General features: G+C 41.6%; 1 long non-coding RNA gene across 1 annotated transcript; it reads right to left on the bottom strand.

Moving 5' to 3' along the window:
* Positions 1-2923: 2923 nt before the first annotated feature.
* LOC131013254 (uncharacterized) lies at positions 2924-5644 on the bottom strand. Its single transcript, XR_009097608.1, has 3 exons — positions 5504-5644; positions 3733-3808; positions 2924-3222 (listed from the first exon to the last, which is right to left on the bottom strand). It is a non-coding gene; the product is annotated as an uncharacterized LOC131013254 (long non-coding RNA).
* Between the last annotated feature and the right edge of the window lie 8073 nt (positions 5645-13717).

The following is a 13717-nucleotide window of genomic DNA, read 5'->3' as shown; positions in this document are numbered from 1 at the left end:
GGAAAGATTTTTGGTAAAAGATCAGGACAAGTTCAATCAAAACAGATTTCCTCTTTTTAAAGATTTTTGTCCTTCTCTGATATTCCATTTTTCAACAATCAGTTAAAGTTTTTGAAAGAAACTGATCAGTTAGAGAAAAGTTTTTGAACTAAAAACACAAAACTCTAAACTGAAATAACTGATTTTAAAAGTAAGCTTTTAAAATACTTACTGATCAACTGAACATTGTAGTCAGTTGATACCACTTGATCCTGGTTGATTCATCAGGATGTCTTCTTCTTCAGATGAGCGATCAGACTTCATTGCTTTTCACTTCGTAGAATCAGCAGTTGGTGACCATCAGTCAATCATGACTGTTTTGAGAAAGTCTTCAAACACAGCACCACTCTTCAGGGTTGATGAGGCCGATCTTTCCACATAGATCAATGAACCTCTCTTCTGGAAGAGCCTTGGTCAGCAGGTCCGCTCACTGAACAGCAGTGGGAATCCATTCCACAGAGATATTCTTCTTTTCGACATGATCACGGATAAAGTGATGTAGAATAGCAATATGTTTCACTCTTGTGTGATGAACTGGATTCTGGGAGATTGCAATAGCACTGGAGCTGTCGCAATAGATAGGAACTTCCTTTTCAACGCTCAGTCTTCTCAGCAGCTTTGGCAGTTCCTCCAACGTCTCTTTCTTTTTGAAGAGAAAGATAATCCAAGTATATCGTGAATAATCATCCACAACTACTAAGGTGTACTTCCTACCATTGTAGCTCTTTGGAGTGATCGGGCCAAACAGAACCATGTGAAGTAGATGCAGAATCCTTTCAGAGGAGTGTCCTGACTTTGACTTGAATGACATCCGTGTCTGCTTTCCTCTTTGGCATGCTTTACATTCTTGCTTCTTCTGAAACACAATAGAAGGAAGACCTTCTACCAGTTGATGTTTAGCAAGTTTGTTGATCGTCTTGAAGTTGAGATGGTTGAGTCTCTTGTGCCACAGCCAGTTGAGCTCCGAGCTGCTCTTGCTGATGAGGCATGTTTCTGGAGGGCTGTCTTCCCAAGAAACGACGTAGAGACTCCTTTGTCTGAATCCTTTCAGAACCACCTTCTTTTGATTGTTTCTAACAGTGAATTCATCTTTCTTGATTTTCACTGTGAAACCGCTGTCACAAAATTGACTCACAGACAACAAGTTATGTTTAAGACCAGAAACAAAGCTAACATTACTGATACTGGCGTTACCCATGTTGAGCACACCATAGCCTTTTGTTTCTCCAATTGAGTTGTCTCCGAATGCAACTTTGGATCCAGCTTTCTCAACATACTGAGACAGATATTCTTTATAGCCCGTCATGTGCTTCGAGTAGCCACTATCCAGATACCACGTTCTGATTGAAGCTTTGACCTCTTCCTTCTTTTTGTGTTTTTTGACATTGACCTGCAAGGAAGAGTAGCTTCAGGCACCCAATCAAGCTTTGGGTCCTTCGATGTTAGTTCGAGTTCCCTTTGGAACCAAAATCTGCTTCAGAATTGGTCTGGCTGATCTCTTGCGCTTTGTTGATTGTCTGATTGACGTTGTTGGCGCTTCAGTTGGTACATGAGCATTCTTCTGTTGAGAAATTCCTTTGAAGGCCTCACTCTTGTAGCAATTCTGTCTGATGAGTGGTTGAGGTCTTCTTTGCTCGGCGAAGTATCTTCCTTGAGATACTCGAGTCTTTGTAGACTAATGGAGACTTGACTGATGTCCAGGTGGTTGTTGTCGTGGATGTCGCTTGGCTCGTCTGGACTCAACATTGCTTGGTCTCCATGGATGTTGTTTCTTCTGAAACTAAACTAATGTCAGTTTCTGACTGATGTGTCCTTTCTTCCCCCTGGATTGGTGAGGAAGATTCGTTTTGACTCCTGATGTTCCTTCCCCGATCTTTGACTGAAATCTGCTTTCCAGTCTTCACAGTAGGGTGATCTGATTGGGGGCCTCCTTTGCTCGTCTATAGCTCCGTGGAGGTGGAACATTTGATCTAGCCATCAGTCTGCGCTTGCGAACTTCATCCATATCATGATCTCTAGATTCTTCTGATGTTGTGATTTCAGAAGGATCATCATTTGAAATGATCATGATCTTCTTTCCTTTGTCAGCTGCAACCTTTCCTCCAATGCTTTTAACAAGACCTTTCGATGGAAAGTTGCTCATCATGGGTGACTGCATCATGCAGTTCTTGACTGTTTCTTCCAGCTTGTGATTGAGCCTCTTGATCTCATGAGATGCTCTCTCACATTCTGAGTTGGAGTTTCTGAGCTTTTCCTCCAGTCGGCTGTTCTCCATGATTAGCTGATCAAGACAAGTTTCATCCGGAAAGTAGATGATTGTCTGATTCTTAGCTCGTTCATCATTGATCTCCTTGTCCAATTTCTGATTCTGCTTGAGGAGATCTTCGAACATTTTCCTCAACTGACAGTGATCAGTCATGAGCTGATCAACCTCGTCAGTTTCATAGGATGAGCCATCTCCAGATTTTGAGTGGTCTCCTGAAAGCATCAGGAAGTTATCAGTATAAGGAGTTTTCGAGTGAGAGATTACCTCTGAGCCATTCATTTCATTGTCGTAGCTGTTGTCAGCCACACTTTCTGATTCATTGGCCATCAGGGCTCGGCTCTCATCGTCTGAGCTGGAACTGTCGAAGTCGGATGATTCTGATGTGTCTTTGAAAGAATCAGCATCGTCAGCAACCATCGCTTTCTTCTTCGAAAAGCTGCGTTCTTTCTTAGCTCTCAGTTCTCTGCGCTCAGCTTGAGTAAGATCAGGGCATTCATGTCGAAAGTACCCTTTCTTTCTACATCCAAAGCATTCCATGTCTTTGATGTCGTAATGTCACAGCCCACTATCCCAATGACGGGTTAACCGGGGTTATGACTTAGGGTGAACAATAAGAAATGGAAATGGACAATTACTTAACATTAAAGTATATGGAGATGTCACTCATAGATAAAATGCTAGGATCATATATGATTATTTGGATACTTATAAAACACATACATAAATGAGAACTGATTAAGGTGGGTTACCCAATAACACGTATCCCAACTTCATAACATAGAGCTATCCTAATCAAAGTATTTTACAGCGGAAAACGTGTGAGATATACATATGAAGATGTATACTCAAGGTTACATTTCTTGAAATGATCAAAGGAACACCTGCTCAACACCATTCCATTCCATCAGCTGCTCAACCTGCACATTTAGAAATACATGCAGGGCTGAGTATAAAAATACTCAGTGGGCACGTATGCCTAAGTATAAAAATACATGCTCAAAACTGTAAATTGTCATGCCATCATAAACAGTACAGCAAGGGAGTTTTTCGCTAAAAGGCCCAAGCTTACTAAGTTCATTTGTGATTCTTAAAGTTTGTCTGCAGACTAAGTTCTCTTGTAATCTATCATATCTGGAACTTTGTGCCGGAGAGGTGGCCACCTCTCACGGTCACTTGACCGGCCAACCCGCTAGATGACTCACGGTCACTGGTGTACACTAGCCCTGGCAGGATAGCTATCAACTGCTCAGGACCCGAATTCGATTGCATCATTGGCAAAGCCAAAGCAGATAGATATCATACTAAAATTTAAACATTTTATGGCAAGACAATACTTGAAATAACTTTAACTCAGAGATTTTGTCATGAAATAACTTGCTTGAACGTAACATTTTAACTCATTTGATATATATGAAAGTAATGCCCACCTGATTAGGCAATGCCTGTCGTTTATTCTTAACTCTAAATCGGTATAGCAGTGTTACTCCTCACGATCCACAAAGCCTACAAGAAATCTATAATCTTAATAGGTCTCCTGAATCTAATATTAAGTGATAGTGTAGTGCTTATCATCCTATGATTCACTTAGCCGGGTTTTGAAAATTTAATAAATAAATAATTGAAAACTAAATTCTTGAGTTAAGGACACCAACAATATCCATACTCGATTTTCTTAAATAATTGGATTTATAAATAAAACCAATTAAATCATAAATACTTTTATTGCATGATGCAAATGCATACTTAACATATGGTAAGTAATTACTTAAAATATGCACATAATAATAATATAATATTATTATGCAAATCATCTCATGCTTAATCGTATATGCACATAATAATAATATTATTATTATGCAAATTATTCTTTAAATAAAACTATTTAATAGTTCAATTAATTAATATAAGTATAGTCCATTTACTAAAAAAAATCTGCACAATCCAAGTAACAAGGCCCAGCTGTTTTAATTAAATAAACTGAGCCCAAGTTACTAAATAAAAATCAGCCCAACCAGTTAAAAATAGAAATTCAGCCCAACATAAAGAAATAACCCGGCCCAACCCTCGGCCCAACACCCCAAGCCCAAACCTAGCCCATCATTTAACACCCTCACACACACAAACACACGCATATACTCACACACACAAAGCTGCGCGCAGCAGCACGCTCCCCCTCCCCCTTCTTCCTTTCTCCGTTCACGCCGCCCACCGTGGAGCTCGCCGGAGGAGCAGCAGCGACAAGCCGCGCCACCCTCGGCTTTCTACACACACCAGGACACATAGACGGAGGTAGCACGTAGCCGCTGTCCGCCGACTCTCTCTCTCAAAACTCCGGTGGTAAATAAAGCCCTCAGGCTGTCGCCGATCGTGCCCTTCATCTCCAGCCGAAACCCGCCGACGCGGTCTCTCTCTCTCTCCGGCGAAGCAGCGGAGTCCACCACAGACCCGACGCTCGTTTCCTCTCGCTGAACAGATCCGACACCCCATTTCCCAACTCTCTCTCTACTCCATCGAATCTCCTCCGGCCGTGGCCGAGCAGCAGCGGCACTACCGCCGTACCCTGCCTCCCTCCGCTGAACTTTGGCCGACGGCAGCAGCTTCATGCCGCCACCATCGCCGCCCTCTTCTCTCCCTCGAAACTCTCTCTGTGACTCCCGCCGACGAGCAGCAGCCGGAGCCGCCCGTCGGAGCCCTAGGTTCGGCCTCCTCTCCTCTCGGCCTTCCGGCGACTGCAGCAGCGAGGCTGCCGCCGACCGAGACTCCCATCTCTCACTCTCTCTAGTGACAGTGGCCAATCACCACCACCACCAGACGGACAGCAGCGATGAGCCGCCGCCGACCGCATCTGCCTCCTTCCACCCTCAACTCAACTCATCAGCAGACACACAAACACAACAAGCAAAACCAAAACTCAAAACTCCTTTCCTCTTTCTTTTAAAACAGTCATGCTTCATATACGTATACATACACAGATTGTACTTATCATGCCAGTAACTTGACATCAATATAACGTGTATGCATTTTGTTTTGATCTGGTGTGATGGATGTATGAACAATTATGTGAGTTATGCGCCTCTACATGTATGTCTGCAATGGTGTGTGTTGGGTCTCCAATTGGAGTTTTGATTTGAAAGCAATGATTGAGGGAAAATAGTTGTAACTAGAATACATAATTTGAATGTTTTAAAGAAGTAAAACCTTTAGAACGAAGTTGCTGGTTCGTTAATCTGGTGCACCACAAACTTGGCCTGCTCGAAATATTTAGTGGAGGAAAAACTAAAGTTGAGCTTCTGGTTGCTTGATCTTTCACAACGAATGAGTAAAATGATTATAGATAGAAGAAAAATCTGATTTGTTGGAGTGAGATTTGTAATTGTATGGCTTGTGCACTGTAGTTGATGGTAAGGGTTGAAAAAAAATCATGATAATGATGGCAGCAGCTTATTTTGACAAGGAGTAGGTGGCGTATATAAGGTGAGGGAGGAAGCATGCTGATCATGGGAAGACATGATGATAGATGACAAGTGGTAGCATGTGCTCATAGAATAATTTAAACTAAGGCTCGAAATGTGAATAATTAAATCAAGCACACATAAATAACTGAAGACTTCAATTAAAATCTCTATAATATTGAAAATTTTGGATATGTAAAAATCCTTTAAAGTTTGCTAATTGAAATACTAGTGCAACTGTTTAAATACTCAATTTACATAAATATGAGATGCACAAGAATTTAAATAACATAAACTTTCAAAATTTATTTTTGTTGGAATTAAAGTAAATTCATTTTCTTTTATTTGGCGTGAATCATCTTAAATTCTAAGTTTGAAATCTACTCTAAATTTAGCTAGGGAAAAGCGGGGCGTTACACGTAAGCGGCTGACTTCCTTTCTTCGCTTCGATCTGTGGAATGTCTGGTGTTGCTTTCTCTTTCCTTTCCTTTGTAGTGCTGCTTGTGGAACCTTCTGTACTTCCGGAACTTGGACTCCATCTTGTTGAATCTTTCAGTCAACAATGCATATTGACTGAAGAAGTCCTCTGGGTTGAGTTCCGTTGGTTCCTTGATCTGCTTCTTGCCTTCTCTTGTTGAGGCCTTCAGTGCAACTCCTCCAGAGGTTGATGGACCATCTTCGTCTGATCCTCCAGCCTTCTTGTTTCCAAGATTTCTCAGAAGGCCGAACTCATTCGCCATGAGATCGGAGAAAAGCTTGTTTGTCGGGAGCTGACTGAATCCTGGCTTATGCTGATAAGCGACTGAGTAGATCTGCCATTCTCCACGTGGCAGTGCTCGAAGAATCTTCAGGTTGATTTCTCGTTGAGTGTATTTGTCTTTAGAAATGGATTGAACTTCATTCAAAATTTGGTTGAATCTAAGTTCCATTTCCTCGACAGATTCATTCTTGAGCATGAGGAAGGAGTCGAACTTTTGACAAGCTATAGATAGCTTATTCTCCTTGATTTCCTCGGAACCTACGCACATTCTTTCCAGGATGTCCCACATCTCCTTTGCAGTTCCGCACTTGATGATCTTCATGATATGCTTGTCGGGAACGGTGTCGGAGATGATGCTTTTGGCGAGGTTGTCTAGCTCATCTTGCTTCCTTTCTTCGGTGGTGAAGTCTGCTTTTTGCTTGGGCTGGACCTCATCGTAAGGATCTTGTTGTGGATCAACAAGAACCCTTTTGACAGTTTCGGTGATGGTGATTGGTCCGCTGGTGATGACTTCCCACATTCGGCAATGTTGGGCGGTAAGGAAGCTTTCAAGCCGAAACTTCCATATGTCGTATTTTTCAATACTAAACATAGGTAGAGAAGATAATCTGTTGTGGTTAGTCTCCATCAAAAAAGAGAGAACAGATAACAGCAGATAGAACAGATAACAAGCACAAAAACAATGAGAGAACTTTTTCGAGACCTTTAAGAAAAAGGATCTAGTTCAATTAGAACTAGTCAGATACAGGTAGTTCTTGCGAACAACCTGCTCTGATACCAATTGTTAGGTCCTGAGGGTCTGGAATAGGTGTATGGGGGGGGGAATACACCTATAAGCTATTTTCAAATTAATCAACCGACCTTAATCAGAGGGATCTCATACAGAGATCAAAATGAAACTTTTCATGCGAACAAAGACGCCTGTTTTAATGAAATCAGTTTTGACCAAACAGGGTTGATGACTGATACTGAAAGCTCTTCAGTAAAGAGTTATCAGTTAAGTTGCTGGAACTTAACTGATGCAAGTAAGGGCTTCAGTCGTGTTTGCTAAAACAGAGATGATAACACTCTTCCTGACTATCGAAAGATAGATCAGTCAGACTGATATCATACGCAGCAGAAATTAAACTTAGTTTCGAAATAGCCTCGGTGGAGCAAGATGTTGGTTATGGTTTCTCTTTGCAGTTAGTTAGTGTTCAGTTTTATCAATTGAAATAACACAAGTAAGAATGTAAAACTGAAAGTTGTAAACAACACAGAGACTTTTACGTGGTTCGAAAAAACCCTTTCCTACATCCACGGTTGGTTGATCAGACCAACAATCCACTCCGCAAGTGCTTAACAGGTGCACTGCAAATTGAACTGTGTGCTTGCAGGGTGCACACAACCGTACACTGAACAAAACCCTTCTTCAGTACCCGCGCTTCACTCACGTAGGATTTCCCTTGCTTAACACAACCCATGCTAAGACTCTCAGAGTCAGAAAACCCTTCTGACCTCCGAATCACTCAAAACACTCTTATGGGGGGGAGGTTTGAACGAGTGTCAACTATACTTACAAAGAACAAGTTCTTTGAAGCAAGTTTGACCTTTGGCTTCTGGGTAAACAGATATATGCCTAGGGTCTAAGAGAATGTATGTAATCAGCAGTGACTGATTTTGGCTTTGGAATTCTCTTCTTCGATTCAAGCTATGAGGAGTTTAAGCTTAAGGCTGAGTAGCAATTTCGGCAGAGCTTCAGCTTATGTTGTTGAATCGGTGAAGGTTGAAGTGATCCTCGAGCGCTATTTGTAGGAGAACTCTTGAATAGATCCGTTGGCGTAAATCATCCTCAAGATTTCTTTCGTTGGAGAGCAATTCGAATTTGGGCTGAGGCTTCAATCTTCGAGGTTCCTTGTCTGGGTGGAAACGGCTCTCTTTGATGGACAGGAGATGTGACGTCTCTGAAAAGTAACCACCAGATATGAATGACCTCTGCAGAGATAAGATCTTGAGATCTCTGCATTTAATGCGGCTGTACTTTGTGAGTACGTGGCTTCCTCTGAACGTTGGAAGATCAGTCCGAGGAGGAATATTCAACTGATACTTGACTTTAGTATCAGTCCTTTGCGCGCATTAAGTAATCAGTCTTCAACTGATTCTTCAACTGATACTTCAGTTGGGATCTGCAGTCTTCAGTCTTCAGTCCTTCGTTCTTCAGTCTTCAGTCTTCGACACCGCACACTAAACTAGAAACGAACTCTAACACTTGAGTTCTAAACAATTCTAGTCTATTACAATTAAGTCCTATGATTTTTGGTATAATCAAAACAAGGGTTAGGATATTCAACAAGGTTCCCAACACATGTTGAACCGTACATTTATATATATATATATATATATATATATATATAATTATTTCCTCTTGTCTATTCTTATGAGATATCATAATGCAACAATCTAGAAGGTGCATTGTAAGCAAGTATAAAATGATCAATATAGTCAAATATTTTTTTCTCAATGTAGTTTGATTAAGAATGATGTAAGAATGCATGTACTAGTACATTCTTTAACCTAATGGAACATGTTACAAAAAGTGATTGTGACAGCATGAGCATATATGTTCATACTCTTAAGATACTAAAGTACAGAGGCTTGTTCCTATATAAGGATCAAATTGAAATTCTCAGAGCTAAAACAAGATCTAATAAACCTATGAGAACTTCTCACAGGAAATTAAGCTTTGAAAGATCTAATAAACTGCATGATCTAGAAACAAGATATGAAGCCAAGTTATTCAACTATAACCATAATTAAAGATGCTCCTCAACAAAATACTTGATGCTCACATTTGTTTATTGACTTCAACTGTAAAACCTAATTTATCACCAGTCAGAATAGGACCATATATTATTTTATGCCAAAAATTGTTGAAGAATCTACAAACTGAAAGATAGAGCAGTATATCAAGCCATGTGTTCGGTGTTTACCTGCAAACTCAAAAATGACCGTGGTATTGGTGGAGCTAGTAGAGCTTGCAACTCTTCACCAATTTTTATGTTATCTGTCAAACAGTGAAACAGTAAGGAATAAGTCAAACATAAATAATGCTTTGATAACTATCATGATATGAGAGGGGATAAAAGAAGGAAAAAGATAATATATTTGTTCATTAGTTTCAGAAAAAAGTAGTAACAAAATTCACGTCATAATTATGTGTTCATTAGTTTCAGAACTTGCTGCTCTAAACAGAACTATGAATTGACTATAATAAATCAAATATGATGAGTTCATTACTTTGATGCATCTACAATAATGTAGACCGATAACTTAAAGGGATAAAGATATGCACTAAGACTGATTTCGACATTGGCAATAATCACAAGAAACTGCAGTAACAATCATATCAAAACCATTTGTATCGGGACAGAAACAGATGTCTTAAAAGATAAGGACTGAGAAGATAAAGCAGGAAGCATCTAAATTAGAGCTACAAGGTAGGCACAAATTATTAAATTGAGGTTTTTTATAAAAAGAAAAAGAAAAAATCCTTTGAAAGCACAGTAATGCAGACTAGAGGCACGAGACTCGGAAAGGAGCTCGTCAAACAGGAAACAAAGCAAAAAGCGATTTAAAAACCATTCAAAAAATCGTCCACCTCCATTTCGTCCGACCAACGGCCTGTGGCGATATTATTCATAACACGCAAACTAGCACTTCCGCTATGATCAATGACGAAGTCCCTCGGCTTCTGACCCATTTCCTCCGCATTTCTGAAGCGGCTTTTTATGCTATATTCCTGATTCTGTGGAACGCGCGGACGTTCCATACCTTTTGGAGGACGTCCCCGTCGCTTAGGCGGTGCTTGCTCAACAAGCATTTGCATTCCTTGGCTAACCTGCGCCTCTAACCGACTGATACGACTATCAATATCTTCTGGAGCAGTAGTGTGCGAGTCTTTGCTTTGCCCACCCAAATCACCATCCAGTTTTTTAGCCTGCTGACTAACCAACTCTCCAGCTTGCTTAGAATGGCGAGCTTCATCCAAATCAGCAGAAGCCGTAACAATCTCAGTCGGATCCCCAGCCGGCATCTCCATCTCAATTTCCTCGTCCACCTCGTCCTCACTACCAGTCGTCTTATGAAGCTCCTGATCAACCGAAACCAACACCGCTGCCTCCGGCTCGTATAACGCTATCTCCTCAGAGCCATGATCGTCAACCCTCTTGGAATCCAGAACTGGGTTACTGCCAGCCATCTCATGGCCTTCATTATGGAAATCATGCTGCTGCACCCCCGTCGCCAAATGGCCAAAACCAGAAGTGTTCTGCTGTTCCCCCGTTGTTTGCACGATTGGGACAACAACCTTCTTGCCCTGCTCCACAATGTGCCATTGTTTATGAGTCACCACACCAGACTGATTGTTAGGAGCAGCCGTCAGATTTTGCTGAATAGCTACCGGCTCCACACGTCGCTTTTTTCGACATGTTTCTTGAGAATGCCCAGTTATTTTGCAACGACGACAGTAAAGAGGCAAATTTTCAAAGACAAATTCAACATGGAATGATGTATCCTCACCATCAATTAAAAGAGTAGAAGGTAGATTTTGCGACATATCGATTTCCACAAGGATTCTAGCGAATTGTCCGAAGTCACGTCGTGCCGACGCTCCATCGATCTTTAAGGGGTGACCCAAATATCTGCCAATTCCAGAAATAACCTGTGGGTTCCAGTATTCTATCGGCAGATAGTGTATGCGAACCCAAACGTCCGCCAAAGGGGAATTCTCTTTGAAAGGATCAAAATTTCGAGTCCATTCACGGAGTCGGGGGAGCCCTTTTGAGAGCTCCCAAACTGCCTTTCCCTTTGCTGTAGCCTTATCTTCAGACGTAGTAAATCGGAGAGTGAAAAAACCTTTTCCCAAAGGAATTAGTTGCCAATCAGAGGCTAAACTCCATAATCTCTGAAGTTCCCACTTTAGTTCCAAAGTTGATCTCGGTTTGTCTCCTTTCTGAAGAAACAAACGTCCTGTCAAAGCAAATTCAAAGGCCTTAATCTCCTTAAGATATAGATCCTTCGGTATTTTGAGGGAGAACTGATCGCCCTCCTTAGTAGGCCGCAGATCATGAAAAATGTGAGCAGCCAAATCCTGTATTTTCACCGGCTTCTTGCCAGTAGCCTCGGCATAAGAAACTCTATCGTCATTCTTAGGGGAGATGCTAACGATGTCGGAATAAGTGAGAATCTGGGTGGGTTATTTATCTGTCAGATTTGATGAATTACCAGTAGATCGCATTCCGACGGCAACCGCGTCGGAATCAGTACCCGACCCCCTGGGAGGCAGACGCATACCATGGGAGAGATCAGGTTTAGTTCGAACATCAAAGTTGGAAGAAACCGGGGGAAGGTTAAGACCCCCCTTGTCTCGACCGATGATCGGCGAACTGGTGGCCATCCGCCGGAAGGGTGAGCCGGAAGGGTGGGGCGGCGCGGTGCAGATGCAGGCGGCGATGCAGGCTCTGGAGCAGGCGACCAATAAGCACAGCAGCAGCGAACGAGACGTCCGGAGACCAATGCCGGGCTTGAGGCAAGTGACGCGGCGGCCCCTCCTTAGCCGACTGCTGCCGGAGTCGCGTGAGGAGAGCAGCAGCAGAAGCGGGCCGGCTAGGTTGCTCCGAGCGCGGCGATGGCTGGCTGACGGTCTGAAACAGCAGCAGCGAACGGAGTGTCAGCGGGAGTGCAGCAGCGAACAACAGCGAACAGCAGCGAACGGGATCTGAGAACAACAGCAGCAACAGCAGCAAAAGTCACGCACGCACGCTCAGCGGGCTCACCGGAACAGCAGCAACGAACAGCAGCAGCGAACCAGCAGCGAAGCAGGGGCCCGGCGAACAGCAGCAGCGGCCCGGCGTGAACTTTGAAGCTTTCGGTTTCAACGAAGCGTGCCTTTCGGTGGGTCAAAAGTTCCCCTTTCGGTGGGAGAAAAAAATCTCATTTTTGCTCCTCAAGCATTCACAAGGTAGGCACAAATAGACATACAACAATGATGCAGAAAATCAAAGAGATATTAAAGGAAGACAATAACAAATTGTAACATAAAAACAACAACGAATAAAGAACTAACATGCTATCATGCAAATAACCAGTTTAAAAAGTATTTTTGGCTTACCAAAAAAAAGAGTAGGACGACCATCTAAGTTGAAGCATACATTATATTTAACCTCAATAACCAAACAGAAGTTCAGTTGATTACCAGAACACCTCATTTACTTTTAATAATATGCTTTCTCATGTATGGCAAGCTCTATCATAGCCGCTTCCAGTCAAGTGATTGAGCAGAACACCAGCTGCAACAATTCTCAACATTGTCCACATTCTCATCTCCTGTCGGCATCAAATCCACCAGGATCGGAATCCTAATTAACTGAGTGCATCATCTTTCCACCAATAGCCTCAAACCAATTCTCTCACTTCCTCGAACCAGTATCGTTGGAGCACCGGGAACAACTTCATTCAAAGGAATAGCTCTTGGAGAAAGTGCGCCTCTAAGAACCCGCCAATCATTTCCACCTGAGGATGTCACAATTTTAACTACTGTCGTTAATTTTTAATTATTTAAATAATTAATATTTTTATTTTTAACTACGAAATAATTATGTCGTTAATTTTTAATTATTTAAATAATTAATTATTTCTTACTTTTAACTATGGAATAATTCCATAGTAAACGCTTATGACGGAAATTTTCGTCGCTAATCCCGTCGTTAAAATATTTCCGTAGCAAATTCGATGTAAATTCTATCGTTAATTGTCGAAAATGTAAATCGTCGTTGATTTGTCGTTAGTCCGTCGTAATTTTATTATGGAATTTGTTTCTGTCGTTAATTCCGTCGCAGTTAGGCAGTTAGGGTGTGGTTCTAGAGAGAACTACATTATTTGTGAGAACGTGAGAACCATCAAATCTAATGCATTCACTGTAAAAATTAATGCATTCGCTGTTAAAATTAATGCACTCAAAAAAATAAAAAAAATTGCTCCCTTCAGAGATCGAACCCAGGATCTGCATTCATCCAACAAGTTGATACATCCACCGTAGATCTTGATGATCGAATGGCTGAAATTGGTTCTCCGTTCTTTTTTTATTTATGGTTCTTTCCTGAACCTCTCCCTATATATATATATATATATATATATATATAGGAATGTTATATGAGGAATGTT

This window comes from Salvia miltiorrhiza, chromosome 2, assembly GCF_028751815.1.
Source record: "Salvia miltiorrhiza cultivar Shanhuang (shh) chromosome 2, IMPLAD_Smil_shh, whole genome shotgun sequence".
Taxonomy (NCBI): Eukaryota; Viridiplantae; Streptophyta; class Magnoliopsida; order Lamiales; family Lamiaceae; genus Salvia; species Salvia miltiorrhiza.
This window is presented reverse-complemented; position numbering and strand designations above follow the sequence as displayed.